This window comes from Bubalus kerabau, chromosome 13 (assembly GCF_029407905.1).
Source record: "Bubalus kerabau isolate K-KA32 ecotype Philippines breed swamp buffalo chromosome 13, PCC_UOA_SB_1v2, whole genome shotgun sequence".
In the NCBI taxonomy this organism is placed as follows: Eukaryota; Metazoa; Chordata; class Mammalia; order Artiodactyla; family Bovidae; genus Bubalus; species Bubalus kerabau.
Genome location: NC_073636.1, coordinates 43,676,407 through 43,694,015, shown reverse-complemented (window position 1 = coordinate 43,694,015; position 17,609 = coordinate 43,676,407). Strand labels below are relative to the sequence as shown.

Genomic DNA, 17,609 nt, shown 5'->3' with positions numbered 1-17,609 from the left:
CTTCTTTTGTAACCCCATAGATGGTAGCCCTGAATGGTCTAGTGGTTTTCCCTACTTTCTTCAATTTAAGTCTGAATTTGGCAATAAGGAGTTCATGATCTGAGCCACAGTCAGCTCCTGGTCTTGTTTTTGCTGACCGTATAGAGCTTCTCCATCTTTGGCTGCAAAGAATATAATCAATCTGATTTCGGTGTTGACCATCTGGTGATGTCCATGTATAGAGTCTTCTCTTGTGTTGTTGGAAGAGGGTGTTTGCTATGACCAGTGCATTTTCTTGGCAAAACTCTGTGAGTCTTTGCCCTGCTTCATTCCGTATTCCAAGGCCAAATTTGCCTGTTACTCCAGGTGTTTCTTGACTTCCTACTTTTGCATTCCAGTCCCCTATAATGAAAAGGACATCTTTTTTGGGTGTTAGTTCTAAAAGGTCTTGTAGGTCTTCATAGAACCGTTCAACTTCAGCTTCTTCAGTGTTACTGGTTGGGGCCTAGACTTGGATTACTGTGATATTGAATGGTTTGCCTTGGAAACGAACAGAGATCATTCTGTCGTTTTTGAGATTGTATCCAAGTACTGCATTTCGGACTCTTTTGTTGACCATGATGGCTACTCCATTTCTTCTAAGGGATCCCTGCCCGCAGTAGTAGATATAATGGTCATCTGAGTTAAATTCACCCATTCCAGTCCATTTTAGTTCACCAATTCCTACAATGTCGACGTTCACTCTTGACATTTCCTGTTTGACCACTTCCAATTTGCCTTGATTCAGGGACCTGACATTCCAGGTTCTTATACAATATTGCTCTTTACAGCATCGGACCTTACTTCTATCACCAGTCACATCCACAACTGGGTATTGTTTTTGCTTTGGCTCCATCCATTCGTTCTTTCTGGAAAACATCTATTTCTGATTTATTGACTATGCCAAAGCCTTTGACTGTGTGGATCACAATAAACTGTGGACATTCTGAAAGAGATGGGAATACCAGACCACCTGACCTGCCTCTTGAGAAACCTATATGCACATCAGGAAGCAACAGTTAGAACTGGACATGGAACAGCAGACTGGTTCCAAATAGGAAAAGGAGTACGTCAAGGCTGTATATTGTCACCCTGCTTATTTAACTTATATGCAGAGTACATCATGAGAAATGCCGGGCTGGAAAAAGGACAAGCTGGAATCAAGATTGCCGGGAGAAATATCAATAACCTCAGATATGCAGATGACACCACCCTTATGGCAGAAAGTCAAGAGGAACTCAAAAGCCTCTTGATGAAAGTGAAAGTGGAGAGTGAAAAAGTTGGTTTAAAGCTCAACATTCAGAAAACGAAGATCATGGCATCTGGTCCCATCACTTCATGGGAAATAAATGGGGAAACAGCGGAAACAGTGTCAGACTTTATTTTTGGGGGCTCCAAAATCACTGCAGATGGTGACTGCAGCCATGAAATTAAAAGATGCTTACTCCTTGAAAGAAAAGTATGACCAACCTAGATAGCATATTGAAAAGCAGAGACATTACTTTGCCAACAAAGATCCATCTAGTCAAGGCTATGGATTTTCCTGTGGTCATGTATGGATGTGAGAGTTGGGCTGTGAAGAAAGCTGAGCACTGAAGAATTGATGGATTTGAACTGTGGTGTTGCAGAAGACTCTTGAGAGTCCCTTGGACTGCAAGGAGATCCAACCAGTCCATTCTGAAGGAGATCAGCCCTGGGATTTAATTGGAGGGAATGATGCTGAAGCTGAAACTCCAATACTTTGGCCACCTCATGCAAAGAGTTGACTCATTGGAAAAGACTCTGATGCTGGGAGAGATTGGGGGTAGGAGGAAGAGGGGACGACAGAGGATGAGATGGCTGGATGGCATCACGGACTCGATGGAAGTGAGTCTGAATGAACTCCGGGAGTTGGTGGTGGACAGGGAGGCCTGGCGTGCTGTGATTCATGGGGTCGCAAAGAGTTGGACACGACTGAGCGACTGAACTGAACTGAACTGAACTGGATGGTAGCCCCACAGGTTTCTCTGTCCATGGGATTCTGCAGGCAAGAATACTGGAGTGGGCTGCCATTTCCTTTGCCAGAGGATCTTCCTGGATCAGGGATCCAACCTGCATCTACTGCATTGGCAGGCAGATTCTTTACCCCTGCCCTACCTAGGAAGTCTGATTCACGAAAGGAAGAAAAGAAATTGAAATTGGCATCGACTCTTCCAGAACTGTCACGGGAGCCACACTTAGTGCATAGTGAGTGTCACACACTGTCCTGGGGAGGAGCTTCAGGTAGATAAGCTGATGCTGAGATCACCCCCACTCCCCCACCCCCCCCCACCCCCACCAGGAGCACATCAGGGTCACATCTCCTGAAAACACACGACACCAGCAGGAAGCCTTGTCCACACCAAGGCTGGATAGAACCATCCCACGGAGATGGCTGGGAAGGGAAGAGAAGCCGTCAGATCAAGACTGAGTCCCCGGGAGGGCCCAGACGAGGAGTGGGGACAGGGGCTCAGAGGTCCTCCCTGGAGAGACCTGTGCACACCATGCACTGGGCACTGCCACCCTGGGACGATGCCAGGAGGTCATGGCCCCGCAGCTGCTGTGAACCCAGGGGGACCCACAGGAGGCCTGGGAACCTGACTTTTCTCCTGAGACATGCACCCACTCCTGCTCCTAGAACAGGCTGAGGGGGCCACCGGACACTGCTCAGGACTTGGCTGATTTACTGGACAGCCCGTGTGCCCCCAGCCCAGACATGCCCCCTCAGTGCCTCTGGATCCAGTTCACTCTCCCTGGGGCGAGGGCCACCTGTGCTGGGCAGAGTGGGTAGTGGGGGATACAGAGCTGGCTCAGATCAGCAGGATGTCTGGACAAGCCAGGGTGGCCATTGGCTATCAGAGAGGGGCCCAAGAAGCAGTGTTCTGGAAATATCCTTCTCCATTTCCCTTACAGTAAAGTCCTTTAAAAGCTTATGTGACAAGGACCCCCTGCCCCACCGGCTCTCTGACTTGTCTTCAGCTCCTCCCTCCGCATCTCACTAAATCCATCCAAATCAGTAAACTTGCTGACCCTTAAATGTTCCATGAATACTCTTCCTTCCTGGAATAAGTGTTTACTATTCCAGAGAAATGCAGGGAGCCACTGTCTCTGTGTTGCAAGGCTGTTTTTAAAAATGAAAAGGTGTGTGAGGTGAAGGAGATTTGGTGTCTCTGCCTAAAAGATGTACAGAAGAAATGGGAGAGATTGTGCAGAATTATCTCAACAGACACTTACACATTTTTAAAAGTTAAATTCTCCTGATATCATTAACAGTTTCATTCTCCACAAGGCTAATGACTCAAGACATTTCTCATTTCACTTATTGACATTTATTGATATAACAATTTCTTACTAAAGAATGCTCAATAAAGTTTGGCTAAATGACCAATGAATAAACTCAAAATATGTAAAGATTCATCAAAATGCTGAGCACGGGCAGACAAATAAGAAATTACATAAATGACTAGGATGTGCTGCTTACTATACAGGAAGCAAAATATAATACTGGATTTTTTAACTCATATTTTTAGCTTACCAAGATACTTAGGCTATGTTTCAAGAGAAGTATACCACCTGTAGATTGAAGTTTATTTATCATCGTAAATAAACAAACGCACATTTTTGTCTAGGAAAATCACAAGGTAAACACATCAAAGGTAACTGTTATCCAATGGGTAAATACAGCTGATCATTACTGCCCATCCTGTCCCTTCTCTATCTAAATATTCTGTCATATATCTGTATTATTTGAATCATCAGGAGGAAAATGTATTCTTACTTTTAAGTCTATGCTGTTTCATAAACAGTTTATTTTTAAAAGAAAAGGCATGTTTTCAGAAGTTCAGACACTTTATTTAAACTTCTTCTTCAGGCATAAAAATTTTCTTCACCACCCTAGAAGTAACAAGTTATGGTAGAACCACAGTGAGAGCTGAGAGTCAATATTCTTCATGGAATGGATACTCAGGGTGGCTGACACCACTGGAAGACAAAGAGGTGGATTCATTTATTAAATCTGGCATCATTATAACATAGTTTTAATTAATGTAATCATTTTCCCCTGACGTAAATAGAATTAACAATTACACATGTTCAGTGGTCCCTGAAAGAGTAGTGGACTACAGGCACTGTGCCCTTTGTGTTTCCTGGCTCCCTGGGCTCTGAGAGGAGGTACACCAGGCACAGGGATTAGGGGAACAAAATAGTGAATTTATTCACCACAATGTCAACTGTGGAAATTTTACTGATGGACTGTCCTGGTCCCCAATCACATTTCTGTTGATCAAGGATGAAGCCCTGGAGGAAATCTCTGGTTTGAGGTCTGCAGGAAGTAACTGGCTGACTCCTACACTAGAAATCAGGGCTGTCTTCCAAGAATTAAGCTCTTTAAAAAGCTTAGTTCCCCTGCTTACCTGCCTGCAGCAAAAAAAAAAAAAAAAAAAAAACCTGTGTGTGTGAAACAGTCACTTACATTAGAAATTCATAGTATCTTATATTTCTGTTGAGGCCATCAATTGCTTTCATGTCGTCCGGACTCAGTTCAAAGTCAAACACCTGGAAGGAAGGAACAATCACATTAACCTCTCCCAGAAGGAGCTGGCCTCCCCCTGGGGACTGGAGGACTTTCCAGCTGGATGGAAACAAGAAGAGGGGACAGGGAAGACATGTCTGTCCTCAGCTTCCAGGAGAACAACCTGGGCCCCTCTGCTGAGTTCTCACCTTTCCTTCCCACACCTTCTCCTTCTCTGTCCACCTCACAAACATTACAGCACATCAGTCCCTTATCTTTCTGAGTGAATCACTTGTGACAGAAAACAAACTAAAATCTGCTTTTTCCAACTAACACTCTGCTTTAGACACTCCTGACTCGATACCGAACCTGAGCTGACATTAGACTGATTGCCTCTCCTCAACACGCCCGAAGGGTGACAGCGTTCAGCTGAAGCAGTGTGGGAAGGAAATGCCCCCTTGAAATCCTGTTCAGAAATCTGTTATGAAACTTGCTCATTATCTATGAGTAAATCTTATGAAACGTATACATCAATGCCTTAGTGGAGAAGATCCCTGTGTTGGGGAAATGTCCTGGAGAAGGAAATGGCAACCCACTCCAGCTTTCTTGCCTGGAGAATCCCATGGACAGAGGAGCCTGGCGGGCTACAGTCCATGGGGTCACAAAGAATCGTATACAACCAAAGCAACTAATGCTTTAGTGTAAACAGCTATGAATGAATAGTGTTTAAAACATTAAAGAACAACAAATTATTAAAAATTCACATCAGAGTCATGGAAAAAAAGCTCAACTTTCTAAAGAAATACATTTTACAGAGTGATCCAGTGATTCAGTGCAACATGAACATGACTTAATCACATATTCCTTTGTGGAAATCCAAAAAGTGATACTAAATTTTAAATAAAAGAACAGCCAGTCAAGAGCAGTCAAGACATCCTTAAAGACAAATGTATAATTCTGAGGAAAAAACACTTGTTTTCCATTTTAAAAACACAGAACAGAAAACTGAATAGTTAAATAGAAGAGAAGGGCCACAAATGTACTTATTATATGACAGAGTTGATAATGAAAATCTATTAAATACATTTAAGTAAATAAACATATAGGCAACTATTTTTATATCATATTAGAAAATCAGCTTCAGGTGTATTTTTGAATCAAATTTGAATGGAAACAGAAAAACAATTTTTCAAGGGTCCATGCACCTGACCCTAGACATGGCCTGACCTATAACTTGCAATGGAGACTGAAATGTGCAAGAAGTGGTGACTTCGTTCTGAGCTGAGATAATGACATGGATTTTTTCCCACTCCCTGGCTTGAAATCACAGCACTGTCCTGAGATGAAAATCAAGTTAGCTGACCACAGCCTAGCCAAATATATATATGAAAAACTACATGGAGAAGTGTGCAGGCTCCTCTGAGAAGAGTCATATCCACCTGCTACAGCAGAACTGCCAAGCTGCTCTGCACTGAACTGCAAATGCATGAGGGAGCCCAGCCAAGAGGACAACAGTTGAGCTGAGTGCAGGCAGAATCTCAAACCACAGAATCAAGAGATGCATAACTTATCTCTGCATTAAATCTTAAAACTGGGGAGAGTTTTCTGTACATCTATGCCTAAGGGAAGAGCAATGGTCTCTTACACAGAAAAAAACAAGAGACATCATGCAAAAGTGGACAAAGTCTTGAAGAGGAACTTCATAAAAACAGAAACTCAAGAAGGTTAAATATATGAAGATGAAACCTTATTGGTATTCAGGAAAATGCAAAATAAAACCATGATGGTTTGGAGATGAAAGATTGCTGCCATAATTTTCATGCCCCAAAATTCACATGTGGATGGTGTTAGAAATGGAGCCATTCAGGGGTGATTAGGTCATGATGGTGGAGCCTTTGTGAATGAGATTTCAACAATATCACAGTCATTTAAGAAACTTGGGAGAACTCTGTTGCCCCTCAACCATGTTAAGATACAAGGAGAACTTTATGACATAGAGGAGGGGCCATTACATGAACGTACAGGCACCCTGACCTCAGACCTCCAGCTTCAGAAATGTGAGAAACAAATTTTCATTGTTTCTGAGACATCATATCTGTGGCATTTTGTTAAAACAGTTCAAATGGCTTAAAATAATCACATAATGCAATTTCATCCATTGAGAATGAAGGTAAGAAGACATCATTTGTACAAGATGATAGGATAAACTGAAGACCTAGCACTGTAACTAAAATCTCCATTTTCTGTCCAAATTTAATTTCTTGGGCTCCAAAATCACTATAGATTGTGACTGCAGCCATGAAATTAAAAGACCTTTGCTCCTTCTAAGAAAAGCTATGACAAAACTAGACAGTATATTAAAAAGCAGAGACATTACTTTACCAACAAAAGTCCACAGTCAAAGCTGTGCTTTTTCTAGTAGCCATGTATGGATGTGAGAGGTAGACCATAAAGAAAGCTGAGCACCAAAAAACTGATGCTTTTGAACTGTGATGTTGGAGAAGACTCTTGAGAGTCCCTTGGACTGCAAGGAGATCAAACCAGTCAATTGTAAAGGAAATCAGTCCTGAATATTCATTGGAAGGACTGATGCTGAAGGTGAAGCTCCAATACTTTGGCCACCTGATATAAAGAACTGACTCATTGGAAAAGACCCTGATGCTGCAAAAGATGGGAGGCAGGAGGAATAGGGGAAGATAGAGGATGAGATGATTGGGCGGCACCAACAGCTTGATGGACATGACTTTGAGCAAGCTACGGGAGTTGGTGATGGACAGAGAAGCCTGGCGTGCTGCAGTCCATGGGGTTGAAAAGAGTCAGACATGACTGAGCAACTGAACAGAATAGAACCCTCTGCAGCCAAGCCACCTCCTACCACAGTAGGAGGAGAAAACCATCAGGAATACATACAAGGCATTCATGCAAAGGGAAGAACAGGTAATTCATCTTGTCTCAAGGAAAGTCTTGAGGGACAAAGAATGACCCTCATGACGGATATTCCTTAGGACCCCTCTGCCAACAGCTCCACTCATCACCTGTATGTTCTCTTTGATCCGCTTCTTGTTGTAACTCTTGGCCAGAACCACAACCCCTCGTTGTACCTGGTAGCGAAGGGCAACCAGAGCTGGGGTTTGCTTATGCTTTTTAGCAATGGCACAGAGAACCGGGTCCTCCAAGAGAACGGGGTGGTTCAGATTCACCCTGGAAAAAAATTCAGAAATGCTGAGGACCTGAGACTAAGTACTCAGTTCATGAGTAGTTTTCCCAAACAGATCAAGTAGGTACACTCTACACCAGTGCTTCTCAAAGTGTGGTCCGTGGACCAGCATCATCAGTATCACCTGGGATTTTGTTAGAAATACAAATTTCATGGCTTAGCTGAAGAGAAACTGAATCAGCATCTCAACTGTGTCACCTCCCATTTGTTTACAAAGCTCTGCAGGTGGTTCGGATGCATTATTGACCTGAGACCAGGATTGCTGAAGTTGCGGGGTTTTTCTTTAATTCTCAGAGGTTGTTTTTCTTCTATAATCAAGGGCATGAATCGAGAAACAGAAGGGAAAGACCAGGGATTGTTTTTATTTTCACTTTCCTAAGGTATTGATAAAAAGTAAGTAGCTTCAAAATCAGAGACATGTATTCCCATATTTACAAAAATGGCTCAAGTTTAGTTTTTTCTATCATAATAGACCTGAGAATTGTATATTATTATCCCAATTTTAGGCATAAGGTAAATGAGATTTAGGATTTCTATTTTTAGAAACGTGTTATTAGTTAATAACTACATAAATCATGACATAAGCTTGTGTCTCTGGTCCAACTAGGGGATTATATATAGATTTTTAATGCAGATATCTGTTAATGATGAGTCTACAAGCTAATACAATGTATGAAAAATGTCTGGGTAATGGGAAGTTAAAAGAGAAGAAAATATTCCATCTGTCCCCTCTCTCCCCTCTGCTTATGAGAGTTATCTGAGTAGTGTATTTTAAAATATCTCATCAAAAATTGAATTTTAGGGAAACTCTCACTTGTCTTCAACAGGATTCAATACCATTCTTGTACTCGTTGGGATCCCAGAGCACCATAGGTTACAAGAACAATATCATGTGACTTGCAGAAATCCAACAGTTTGCTCTGGTTGAGATAAGGGTGACATTCCACCTGTAGAATGTCAACAGAGAAGAGTGTCAGATTATTTGAAAAGGTAATATTAATATGACAGATAAAGATTAAAAGTTTTAAGTGCCTAAAGGAGAGATAAACTGTGGAAAATTCTGAAAGCAATGGGAGTACCAGACCACCTGACCTGCCTCTTGAGAAACCTATGTGCACGTCAGGAAGCAACAGTTAGAATTGGACATGGAACAACACACTGGCTCCAAATAGGAAAATTAGGAAAAGGAGTACATCAAGGCTGTATATTGTCACCCTGCTTATTTAACTTCTATGCAGAGTACATCATGAGAAACGCTGGGCTGGAAGAAGCACAAGCTGGAATCAAGATTGCCGGGAGAAATATCAATAACCTCAGATATGCAGATGATACCAGCCTTATGGAAGAAAGTGAAGAGGAACTAAAGAGCCTCTTGATGAAAGTGAAAGTGGAGAGTGAAAAAGTTGGCTTAAAGCTCAACATTTAGAAAACAAAGATCATGGCATCTGGTCCCATCACTTCATAGCAAATAGATGGGGAAACAGTGGAAACAGTGTCAGACTTTATTTTTGGGGGCTCCAAAATCACTGCAGATGGTGATTGCAGCCATGAAATTAAAAGACACTTATTCCTTAGAAGGAAAGTTATGACCAACCTAGACAGCATATTAAAAAAACAGAGACATTATTTTGTCAACAAACATCCGTCTAGTCAAGGCTATGGTTATTCCAGTGGTCACGTATGGATGTGAGAGTTGGGCTATAAAGAAAGCTGAGCACTGAAGAATTGATGCTTTTGAACTGTGTTGTTGGAGAAGACTCTTGAGAGTCCCCTGGACTGCAAGGAGATCCAACCAGTGCATTCTAAAGGAGATCAGTCCTGGATGTTCTTTGGTAGGACTGATGCTGAAGGTGAAGCTCCAATTCTTTGGCCACCTGATGCAAAGAGCTGACTCGTTTGAAAAGACTCTGATCCTGGGAAAGATTGAGGGCAGGAGGAGAAGGGGACGACAGAGGATGAGATGGTTGGATGGCATCACCAACTCAATGGACATGGGTTTGGGTGGACTCCAGGAGTGAGTGAAGGACAGGGAGGCCTGGCATGCTGTGGTTCATGGGATCGCAAAGAGCTGGACATGACTGAGCCACTGAACTGAACTGAAAAGAAAGATCGCAACATTAAATGTAAACTGGAAATATCAACATCTAGAGAGAAATAGAGAAAAGTGTGCTTATACAGTTAATTTTTTCACAGACCATGGATGGAAGAACCAGTCCAAGACTGAGTAATCAAAAGGTGTACTCTATATTTGAGTAGATATTCCCGGGTAAATGTTTTATCTTCCGTTAGCATCATCACGAACCTTTAACTTCACCCTCTAAACTGGATGACTTTCATCATCTCCAGCACATGTTTCTGTTCTGTGCTCCCTCTGAGACAACAAGACTAAGGATTCAGCCATCAGAACCCAACACAAACCCTTACCACCCATCTCAGCTGATTTGTTACTTTATTAATTTACTTCTCATTCTATGTTTTCATGGCTTCCTTCCTATACACAGTTCATTTCAGGGCACTTTCCCATTCAATCTTGTCATCCTTTAATCTCAGGGAAACACCTCCTACCTCTAGTTCTAGGTTCTACCTACAATTCAGCAGGATGCCCTCCACACCTTTTCCATCCAGACTACATAGAGATACTATCTTGGGTTCTATTCACACCATCCAGATAGAGATTCTGTTCTCTAGAGTCCTCTGTCCACAAAGGTCGGATGAACAGGAGGGGAGGAAAGACAGACGTCTGGCTCTAGTGCAAGAAGGAGGGTCTGAAGAGCAGGAGGGAGAGGAGCTGAGTTGCTCGCCTGGTTGCAGACGGGCTTATACTTGAGCCCCGGCTTGTTCAGGATCTTCTGCAGCTGCTTGTGGTTGAAGTTGGACACCCCAACGGACTTGGTCAGCCCTGCATCCTTACACTTCTCCAGGGCCTGGGAGGGAGGGGTGGTGAACAGTCACTTGGAATGGGCAATAGAACAAGAATAAATGCTGAAAAAATCAATAAACACGGTCACGTTCAAGAACTAGCATTGAGTATCAAGAGGAAAAAAAGGAAGAAAGTCAACACATAAGTTGAAGAATTGCCATTTCCTCCATAAAAAAACAAAGAAGACATATCACATGGAAGGAAAAATGCATTGTCTTCATTGTCCAAAATTTTCCATTTCGTTCCTCTATGTAAACATTTCAGCAATGGTTTCCTCCCCACAACCCCAGCATCCCAGCCCTTAGATTCATGAACTGCTGAGTCTCATGGTCCACAGCCCATTCTCACAGGTGGAAGAAATGAAGGAGGTTCCCCCTTACCTGGCTTCTCCGCCAGTTCTCTCCTCCTTGGAGTCACCTCCCATGTGTGACAGAGATCCACCGAGTCAAATATCAGTTTTCCATTTTCATCTTTTGGAAATAATTCATCCCCTGGCTGGAACAGAAGCAGAAATATTGGAGATGTGATAAAATAATTTCTCCACATTTAGCCAAGCTGCAAGGCACCAGGAATTAAATCTCCATGAGGTAGGTTTACAACTTACTACATTTGCAAGGTGATATATGTACGGAGTTGTAAGCAACTTCTATAGGAGGAAGGCTTATTCTATTGTGTTACACTTATTATATGTTACAAAAAATACAATTTTTCTATGTCCTAAAAAATAGGGACTTCCAGTGACTTCTGTGAATTTTGTCTGTTTCCTGTACCTGCCTCTCTTGAAATGTCTTTGGTCTGAGAATGGCAGTAAGTTCCATGCCATAATTTCCAGAATAAAAATTGCAAGCTACACTTGGGCTAGATAATCAGATTTCCTTTTCCCTTCGAGTATCAGATGCCCTAGAGCAGGCATGTGAACCAGCAAGACTCTCATTAGGTTGGCATGGAGTGTGGAAGATCCAGACATGCTCTCAAATATTCATGACCCTGAGCCTTGAAATGCCCCCAAAATCATATTTGCCACCAATGGAAAATGTTCAGTAAAAATATAGTAATGCCATGACAAGGGATAGAAAAAGGAGACATTTATGAAGAGTCCTGCAAATCCTCAAATTTCTCACTCTGAGACTAGCAGTCTACATAGTCCACTTAGCTATTTTGCATTAAATGGTTTGAGTTGATTTCTGTAACTTGAAATCAAGAGTTCTAAGTAAACCATTCTTTCTTTTTAATTTCTTTTTTATTGAAGGATCATTGCTTTACAGAATTTTGTTGTTTTCTCAACCCCAACATGAATCAGCCATAGGTAAACATATATCTCCTCCCTTTTGAACCTCCTTCCCATCTCCCTCCAAATCCCACCCCTCTTGGTTGATACAGTGCCCCTATTTGACTTCTAAGTAAAACATTCTTAATGACTAAGTGCAGTCTACAAATCTCATTGTAAAGTTGGGCAGGACTGTAGACAATATCTCCTAATTCCCTATAAAGGTACAAGGTTTAGACTCACCCAAGAGGGAGCACCACCAAATCTGCTCAACTTAAAAGGATGAAAGACAAGATAAAATCATCATGTTCAATGTAAGGCCGTGTCATGCTCACCACGGCTTCACCAAACTCTTGGTTCATGAAATCCCCAGACACTCAGGAGTCACAACCAGGACTGTGTGCAGAACTCACCTATTTCTACTTCCTCAAGTTTTTCAAGCAGAGACTCTCAGATTATTAACTCCTTTGTCTCAGAGGCATGTAACAGATTCAAAGAAACTCAGTAAATAGATGACCACAAAGGATTATTTGGGGGATTCTACTCTAGCGTAATCATCCCTTCAATCTACTAATAAAAATCTTAATTCAACCATCCATGCAAGTTGACACACATTCTAACACAAGATATAACATTGATGTGATCACACATATTTCTAACCTTCACAGCCAGTGGAAAATGAATAATATAGAGATCGACATAGTCCAGTTGAAGATTTTTCAGTGACTTTTCCAAGGCTGGTCTGACCAACTCTGGTTGATGGAAAGTGCACCAAAACTGAAAATATTAAAGAATAGAAATTTTATTAATAATAATTAGGAAAGTTTCTTTTGGTTTTACTATGTGACTTGTGGGATATTACTTTCTTGACCAATGATGGTAATGTGCCAACTCTTAACCACTGAACACCAAGGATTTCTAATACCTTAAGAATATACCAAGAAACATAGTTCACCAATCAACTCTTCACCAAACAAATGATCCTATTATATATTAGTCACCAGGGCACACTCACAAGCCCACATATTCACACACACAACACACAACACCTTTGAAGTGTAGAATATGTCTTCTCTCTTCACAGTGTCATCTGCAATCTTGCTTCAAATGGCCTGGCCAACTTGCTCTTCATTTTTGTACACATGAGCAGAGTCAATATGGCGGAACCCAACCTCTATAGCAAATTTGGTGACTTCCAGAGCTTCTCTCTTAAGAACCTACATAAGCAACAAAGGCAGAATTTTAACATCCACATGATTAAGAGATTGCTAGCACAAGCTTTGATCTTCCAAAGAATCAACTTTTCTTCATGTCTTTGATTAGATCTGTATGTGTGGTGCTGAACCCTGGACAGTTTCCCTGAACATTCCTGGTCAGATTTGAAATACACACCCAGTAACCCTTACATCCCTAATGATCTATGGTCGATCACAGGCATCAGAGGACTCTAAACCCACCTCCAGGTTCAGTGGACCTAAAGGACCTAGCATAAAGTTGTAGTAATGAATAAGATTTATACTATAAGATACTTGAAGCAAAATCAACAAAGGCGTAAGGTATATGATAAAGACATTAAACTACAGGAGATAGTGAGAGACAGGGAGCCTGGCCTGCTGCAATCCATAGGATCACAACGAGTCGGACATGACTTAGTGACTGAACAACAATAATAACAAAAAGCATCAAGGAGCAAGGTGAAAGCGTCTAAGACCACTGTCTACCAGTGAAGATATGTGGAATATACCCAATATAAGCTGTATCTATTCAAGATGTACAAAGTGATGTTCTTATATAAGGATCCATTGTTGATGATCACTGAAATCAAGCTAGGTAGCAGATCCCTCATTTCACTTACCTTACTTTAGGGGGTTTGTAAGAAAACTTAAAATCTAGTGTCTACAAAATCTCAGGGTATAACCCATTATTCATAACTATAGTCATGGTGCTTGCATCAGGTCACCAACTTATTCATCTTATCACTGAAGGTCTACATTGTTGACAAACATCTTTCCATTTTTTGCAGATTTGTCTCCAGCTTCTGGTCTTCATTTCTCTACTCTATGTTTGTATAAGTTCCACTACTTTTGATTCCACCTACAAAGAGACTTCATTGGTGGCTCAGATGGTAAAGCGTCTGCTTACAATAAGAGAGAACCAGGTCTGATCCCTGGGTCAAGAAGATCTCCTGGAGAAGGAAATGGCAACCCACTCCAGTGTTCTTGCCTGGAAAATCCCATGGACAGAGGAGCCTGGTAGTCTACAATCCATGGGGTAGCAAAGAGTCGGACACGACTGTGAGAGGGTAACAGGCAGGAAGGCCAGGGGTCTCCAAATGGAGGAAATAGCCTGCAAATGTCAGACATTTTTATCTTTCTTAAGCAGCAGGAGGAAACAAACTAGCAATATTTTTTTCCTTCTCTATACAAATTTAAAGAGAGGTTTCTCTTAAAATACTGTGTTGCCATAATGACACCTGGTTTCACCTGAAGTTAGCTATTCTTGAGCCTAGAGATAACCAATGCCTTTTTCTTATGGAAATGTTTGTCTTAAGCTATGCTAATGTACTACGCCTTTACCCCAAACTCGGTCTCCAAGTCGGTTCCGCCTCTGGGCCCAAAACCTACTTGACAAACCAGTATGTTATACTCAGATATTGTTCCCCTAATCTATGTAAATGAAACTATTTGTATGGTGGTCTGCCCTTCTTTAAGATTCAAGTTAATTATTTTATGGCCCAAGATTATCCCAAAATGCATCTTATGGGCGAGGGGCCTGGTGCTATTCTGAATTTTAAGACATTCCTTTCTTTCATTAACAGACTGATAGTGACTATATAACATCCAGCTGAAGACTAGCAAGGGGGGTACTCTTTCTGCCCCCTTCTGATGCCTATGTCAGAAGCTTTCTCTATCTCCTTTATACTTTAATAAAACTTTATTACACAAAAGCTCTGAGCGATCAAGCCTCGTCTCTGGCCCCGGATTGAATTCTTCTCCTCCGGGGGCCAAGAATCCCGGTGTATTCGCGTGATTCAACAACAACCTTTCAACTGAGCGAATTCACTTTCACTTTCCACAAAGACATCATGTAGTATTTGTCTTTTTATTTCTGGCTTACTTCACTTAGCTAAACTTCTCTCAGTACACCTGTGTGGTTTCAACCTGTGTGGCAGTATTAACTTTGTTTTAAAGGCTAAATAATATTCCATTTCTTTTTCATGTGTCAGAATCTTTCCTATTTCAAGGAGGTAGATAATTGTTGTAACCACCCTCTGTTGGGTTCAGTCCTGGTCTTTCTTAAACACTTGGGCATTCAGGGATGCACTGACAAATGGACCAGTGAGCTTCAGTACTAGCCTTGACACATTACTCCCCTCACCATACTTTGCACTACAAAGTCCTGTCTTCTCTTTCCAAAATGCCTCTGAATATTTCCTTCTGTTTTCCAAATGAAAAAAGTGAGATGCAAAGTTTCAGGATCAGAACTTGTCACAACTACATTCTCTAAAGACAAGATGGACAGCAAACTTTCTGGCTTCAGATCTAGAGACTTGTCCGCTAGTCCCTTTTCGTCCCAAGCACTGAAAACTACACTTTAATAAAAAGACACTACAACACGCAAGGATGCATTACACAACCTGGCCTGTAAGATGGTAGCTTATCCCCTCAAATGACACTATATTTTCCATTAGAAGTTTCCAAGGAGCAACCGAAGTACAAGGCAAAACAGAGCTAGAGTGTCTTGCCTGGCACCTACCAGGCACCCCACGGTAGAAAAGCAATTCTCTCCCATTAGTTCCTATTCACCTCGTCCTTAAGACCTTCCACCTCAAATACTTCTCTGGATCACACCTTTTTTTGAAGGACGTAAGAGTTCTGGAACTAATGAAATACATAGAGAAACCCGGCTGTTGCAATCGCCCTCAAAACAAAGCAGACAGCCAGTGATCTTGACAGCCAAGACTCACCTCTTCTGCAAAGCTGAGAAAGAAACAGAAACTGGGGGGGAGCCCAAAGTAATCTGCGAGTGAGCACAGCCTCAGACCCTGATGCAGAGTGAAGACTGGATGCTCTCTCCCCTTTGACAGGACATGATTCTAGCCTGGATAGTGGCTAGAGGAGCTAGCCAGGAGCTCAGTGCCTGACAACCCAAGTCCCTTCCACTCATGTTACATCCACTACTATTTATATCTCAAGCCCATACCAGTACTTATACCTCTGGAGGTACAGCGGTGCCAAATCCCAGGACAGGAATGAAGTGGCTGTCATTAAGCTTCACTCTCTGGCCTTTGGGATCCATTGCCTGTTTCACCTCTGAATAAGAAGACTGATCTTTTATTCTGCCTCCATAGGTTATAAATAACAGGAAGTTAACACCCCAGCTGACTGTCCAATGTTAACAGATACATTGGAGGAGGAGAGGATTAAACAATTGCCCATAGGGTAAGAAGAAAAATGAAGCCAGTTACATTGGTAGTTTTTTTTTTTTTTATCAGAATAACTTCAGTTATATAATGATGAAACATGCCAATTATTGACCAAATGTTACACAGAAACCTCCACATACCAGTCATTTCACATTTCTAATTATAAAGCCCACTTTTGATCAAACATCAATTGAAACAACTATTTCATAGTACAGAAAGGCACACTAATCACACAATTAAGAAGTGATGATTAATAAGTATTTTCTAAAATGTAATCTCTTAAGAAAGAATAAAAATGTAAAACAAACCAAATTTGCCTTTTTAAATTTTCCAGCAGCAAAATTATTTTGCTTTACACACCTGTGGTGGTAGAGGTATAGTCAGTAAGTCATGTCCGACTCTTACAACCCCATGGACTGTACCCCGCCAGGCTCCACAGTTCATGGAATTACCGGGCTAGAATACTGGAGTCGGTTGCCATTTCCTACACCACAGTATCTTCCTGATCCAGGGATCGAACCCAACTTTCTTGTGTCACTTATATTAGCAGCCGAATTCTTACTACTGGGCCACCTGAGAAGCCCTTACAGACCTGATTAGGGTGAAATTCTGAAAAGGATACCAAAACCAGATATTTTGGCAAAGTGTTTATTGGTGTTAATCAAACAATTTGTGGATACTGTGTGCAGGTTCAAATAGGCTCTTGAGTATTTATACCATGTACTAAGTTACATAACTTTTTAGAGCACTTTTATAATGTGACAAAGGCTTCAACAGTATGTGATCTGTGAACTTCCAGATGTTCAAGCTGGTTTTAGAAAAGACAGAGGAACCAGAGATCAAACTGGCAACATCCGCTGGATCATCAAAAAGGCAAGAGAGTTGCAGAAAAATATCTATTTCTGCTTTATTGACAATGCCAAAGCCTTTGACTGTGTGGATCACAATAAACTGTGGAAAATTCTGAAAGAGATGGGAATACCAGACCACCTGACCTGCTTCTTGAGAAACCTATGTGCACGTCAGGAAGCAACAGTTAGAACTGGACATGGAAAAAACAGACTGGTTCCAAATAGGAAAAGGAGTACGTCAAGGCTGTATATTGTCACCCTGCTTATTTAACTTATATGCAGAGTACATCATGAGAAACACTAGGCTGGAAGAAGCACAAGCTGGAATCAAGATTGCTGGGAGAAATATCAATAACCTCAGATATGCAGATGACACCAGCCT

At 41.6% G+C, this 17,609-nt stretch overlaps 1 pseudogene; it reads right to left on the bottom strand.

Annotated features, from left to right (window-relative positions):
* Positions 1-3,478: 3,478 nt before the first annotated feature.
* Positions 3,479-16,249, bottom strand: LOC129624950 (prostaglandin F synthase 1-like; annotated as a pseudogene).
* Between the last annotated feature and the right edge of the window lie 1,360 nt (positions 16,250-17,609).